At 45.9% G+C, this 5,083-nt stretch overlaps 1 protein-coding gene across 1 annotated transcript in view; it reads right to left on the bottom strand.

The window, feature by feature from the left end:
• Positions 1-5,083, bottom strand: part of THSD7B (thrombospondin type 1 domain containing 7B) — a 294,353-nt gene that overhangs the window by 91,420 nt on the left and 197,850 nt on the right. The window lies entirely within an intron of this gene.

Raw genomic sequence — 5,083 nt, 5'->3', positions numbered from 1 at the left:
TCCCCCGCCCCCCCCCCCCCCCAACATGCTAATTAAACTTTTAAATAAAACCTTTCCAGTTTAATTACATACCTTATTGTAGACTCTGTGATGTGTTTACTGGGTCTCTGTGCTCTGTGCAATGCAGGCAGATCGTGGCTGGTGGGAGAAGCCAGCAGGGTGCTGTACTTAGCTTCCTGAAAACATCACAGGACCCTGCCTCAGAACTGCTCTCAAGAGCCCTCAGTCCTAATGCAAGCAGTGGACCGCTCTTGGGAATGGTTATGCAAATATCAAACACGTTGATATGCAAGTGTCAGTCTTGAGAAGTGGGTGTTCTTAGGCAGATTGCGATTGCATAGAGACCGCCATATGTGATTCTCTGCCTTACTGAATGAAAGGGGAAGGCCACGGACAGTCAGGCTGAAGAGAAAAGTGCTAGATGATGCTGGACATCTTTCAGCCAGTAAATGAGACAGGCTCTATCTGATTTGCCGCAGCTTCTAATGCATATTTTGAGAAGCTCACAGTGTGCAGTGAAATCAGAATACGTTATTTCAGTCCAGGTAGGGTTGTCACCTTTTTTTTAAGCAAACCCTAAACACTCTAGTGCCATGCAGCATTTTTCTTTTATTTTGGGGGTGGGGGGGATATACAGGAGAGAGTAAGAAGAGACAGCCAGCAGAAAGAGCGAGTAGAGACAGCCAGGAGAGCGAGGGGAGACAACCAGGAGAGCGAGGAGAGACAGCCAGGAGAGAAAGATGAAGAGCCAAGGGAGGGAGAGAGAAGAGCGACAACTAGGAGAGAGAGAGTAGAAACAGCCAGGGAAAGAGCAAAGAGAGACAGCCAGCGGAGAGAGACCGAGCAGAGACAGCCAGGAGAGGCAGCCAGGAGAGAGATAGGAGAGACAGCTAGGAGAAAGAACAAGCATAGACAGGCAGGAGAGAGAGCGAGGAGAGAAAGCGAGGAGAGACAGCCAGGAGAGAGCAAAGAGAGACAGCCAGGGGACAGTGAGGAGTGACAGCCAGAAGAGACAGCCAGGAGAGAGCAGAGAGAGACAGCCAGGGGAGAGAGTGAGGAGAGACAGCCAGGAGAGAGAGCGAGGAAAGACAAAAACAAATGGTATTAGTATATTTTCTCTCCAGGTCAAAGGTAATTCATAAGGTTAGAGAAAAAGAGGAAAATACCTCATAATGGCCACTAGATGGAGCCAAGGATCAAAGCAAATACATACATATTCCCTATCATTCTCTGCTCCATCTAGTGGCCATAAGGTGGAATCTTCTGATAATACATTCGACAAAGACATCCGTTTTTGCTCCATTCGCACAGAATGAATGTACATATAGTTTTGCAGAATGAATGGCTCTGTGACTGTTTTATAAATACATCCCCTTAGTCTTGCAATGCCTAAGAATAATTACTATTTATTTGCTGAAATCGACAGACTGGGAAACAAAACAACAAAACATTTCATATGACTTGGGATTTCTAGTCTTTAGCCCGGCACTGTATAATGTATGCACACGTGAATGAAAAAAAAATATTTCATTGTATTGTGAAGCCCTACAAAGGCGAGATGTATAAAGCGTGGGCTCAGGGGATACAGGCATACATTCAGCATATATTATAGCTGTTGACTTATTCTATAGGTCACAGAATTTCTTCACCTCTCTGATAAACAAGCTCAGGTAGATGTTTGCAGGAAAGACGGCGACTGTTTACGCTTATGCTGAAATGGTAATCAATGTATTTAACTCCCAATTTAACTGTTATTATCCACAACCATAGAGAGGTTGCAGCAGGCAGCGCATCATATTCAACTACCATAGTCATACTATGACCCCCTCTCCCGCCACCTCCCTACTGTCACTGATTACGGTTAGAAGTGCTCTTGCATTTCCAACAATAACAGCATGAAGTGTATCTAAAACATGGACAGGTAGCAGGAGAGCTGTCAGCATGGTCAGTGCATTACTAAGGACCGGTGCTGTGGATAGAAGTTGTCAGAGATGAAGGGAGCACCAAAGCAGGAAATTAACTTTTAACATTAATTTTCCAGCTAACTGCTCTGTCCTCAGTAGCTCTCCGGTCTTTTTCCACCATCTCAGATTCCAGGGCCTCAGTGTAAATTCTTCAACCTCATCTACTGCCACAGCAAGCAAAAAACAGAAATAGACAATGAAGAACAAGGCAGCTCCCTCCCACAGATCGGTCGTCGTTTGCAGATGCTTGCTTGCCGAGGGAGCGTGTGCCTACTCCAAACAGTTTAGTCACGAGATGCCCAAAGCAGCTTCACACCAATAAGGTCACTTCATAGAAACATCTCGATTAGGTTTCAAGACATGCTGCGCAGTTCCACCTGCAGTACTACCCACTCTAATGGGTTTCATGCTACAGGGACTTCATTGTAGATTACAATTAAGCCCCCGTACGGTGAAATGCATTAGAGTGGGTAGATCAGGGTCTGGAAGCCCAATAAAGATCTTTTTATGGAGTGACCTCATCGGTGTGCAGCTGCTTGGGCATCTTAGGACTGAGGAAGACTATGTTAGGCATACAGGGTTAATTTCAGTGCTGGCCAGGATGAACAGAAGCTCTAAGGACAATGAATCTGCGCTACAAAACCAGCTAAACAAATTCTTGTTATTGCACAGTCTTGCAAAGGGGATTTGTGACTAGGGACAGTGAGTCTGATGTCTCCTCTGGTGTGTCTAACCTCAGCTTTTGTTGCCTGGAAACATCACAGAGAGTGCAGGGTCATTGTCCACCTCAGCCTTTACAATCCCCCAAGCTGTAGCAAGACTACAAATCTCAGCAATACATTATACAACAATGCAGAATACCACCAGCTATAGAAAACTACAAATCCCAGTGATATATTATACAGCAATGCAGAATGGCACCGGATATAGAGGACTACAAATCCCAGCAATACATTATACAGCAATGCAGAATAATATGAAGCTACATACTCTGTGCTGCTCGCCTGATGTCTCCAGCGGTGGATCTCATGTGGCTGTGTGGGGGTCTCAGGAGGGCTGTGTAGGGTCTTAGAGATCTGTGTGGGGGTCTCAGGAGGTCATGCGGGGGTCTATGATGGGCTGTGCGGACTCTCAGGTGAGCTATGTGCGGTCTATGATGGGCTGTGCGGGCTCTCAGGTGGGATGTGCAGGTTCTATGGTAGACTGTGCAGACTTTCAGGTGGGCTGTGTAGATTCTATGGTGGCTGTACAAACTCTCATGTGAGCTATGTGCGGTCTATGATGGGCTGTGTGGACTTTCAGGTGGGCTGTGCAGGTGTGCGGTATTGGTGCATTCCTAATAATAATAATAATAATACAGTATTGGATTTGTGTTATCCTCATATGCAAACATATTTTCTATCTTTAAATTGCCTCAACAGCCTCTCTAATGGGCTCCCCTTCCACCTCCAGGCCCCATAGCAGCTGTGTGGGCTGCTATGGCTATTGTTATACCACTTGCCAGCTATCAGAGCTCATGGAGAGTGCTGGTACAGAATGGAGAGAAAGTCAATTGGATCTTGCCCAGTGTGAAGAGCAGTTCAGTAAATAAACAATGCAGCATATGTTTTTTTTTTTTTATGTGGCTCATCCTCCACAACCTATGGCTCCACCTGCATTGGGTTGTATGTTGACATTATGCTTCCTTAGGCACATGTAAATGATAGCACCCTTTTGTTTCATGTGTTTATTTTAGTAACAATCTTTGCCTGGATGCGCTGTTGCAGGCAACATAGAGTCTGCTCATATTTCCTAAAGGTTCTTCTGACTCTTCTCAACATCTCTTGCATTTGCTTCCCCTACCCATCACTTGCTGAATGTAGCTTCAAAATTCCAGTGGAAAATTTGGTAAATTGTAACTCCCGGTTTTGCCCTCTCTATCACTGTTGTTTTAGGCAATGGCCCCTTAAGTCACAATGTTGTCAAATATCACCTGCACTCCGTACAGCCTATCGCAACCTTGGAGAGATGGTGGTGCTTGTAATCATATCGCGGATGCTGCCTTGCAAACATCAGAGTGAAGATGAGTTGATCACCGCCACACACATGAAAGCTTCTTGTTTTGTGCTTTATTATACTGTCACATAATGTTGCAAACAAGTTTTTGGGGATTAAGCAGAGCCCCTTCATCAGGTTGACAGTGACCAACCCGATGAAGGGGCCCTGCATAGACCCTTAGGTCATTCACATGCTCCTGCATGCCTGGAAGTAAAGGGGGATTTTTTCACCCCCAGCAGCTAAAATGGCAAACCAGGTAAGTAAAGAAAACATATGTGCTGCAGGGGCAACAGGCTTTAAAAGAGAATGATGGGGTAAGTGTTTTTCCCCATAGTTTTCTTAAGGGTCATGGGAGGACATATACTAGCGCCCTCCTGTGACCCAAAGCTCAGTATTTTGCAAGCTACAGCTCGTGGTATTCTGAGACGGCCTCAGCCGGGACGGATCCCGACAATGCTGTCGAGATCTACCCAGCTGCGCGAGTGACAGCTGGCTCTGCCTATCTAGAGGGTGTGCCCGCCCCCTCCCTGTCTGTTCCTCCACTCAGCGCTGGGGGATCAGAGCGGGGAGGGGGGAATCCTGACAGTCACCGCTCTCTGCAGGGAGATGATTGAGAAGTGAGCTCACTTCCCGATCTATTGAGCTGACAGTTTCATCGTCACACGTCGGCTCCAACTATGAGGATGAGTGATTTTCACTCACCTCATAGTTCTCCTTTAAAGCAAAGCTGTTTGCACAAGCAGAGCCAACACTCTCTTCAATTTGAAGCATGGACCCCATTTGCATGTAGCTGGTTTTACCACAGGACTAATGAAGAAATAGGAAACTAACTGTAGCCTTGGGGCTGCCGGGTGCATGCACCAAACCGAAAAAGATATCAGCTGCTTTCACGTTTCTATGGAAACTCAACCACCACCCGGCTGGGGCAGCAAACAGACGCTTCTTAATCTGAGTCCTAAATATTTTGTAACTTTGAAAAAGGATAGAGAGGGCCTTAGGGAGCTTTTTGATCTATCCTACAATCTTCTCTTAAAAAGCCAAAAATTAAAGATTAAAGCCAAAGGGTTCATCTTTGAGAGTTT

This window comes from Nanorana parkeri, unplaced genomic scaffold, assembly GCF_000935625.1.
Source record: "Nanorana parkeri isolate BGI_ZX_2015 unplaced genomic scaffold, ASM93562v1 scaffold1194, whole genome shotgun sequence".
Taxonomy (NCBI): domain Eukaryota; kingdom Metazoa; phylum Chordata; class Amphibia; order Anura; family Dicroglossidae; genus Nanorana; species Nanorana parkeri.
The sequence above is the reverse complement of the archived record's forward strand: the minus strand, read 5'-3'. Positions and strand labels throughout refer to the sequence as shown.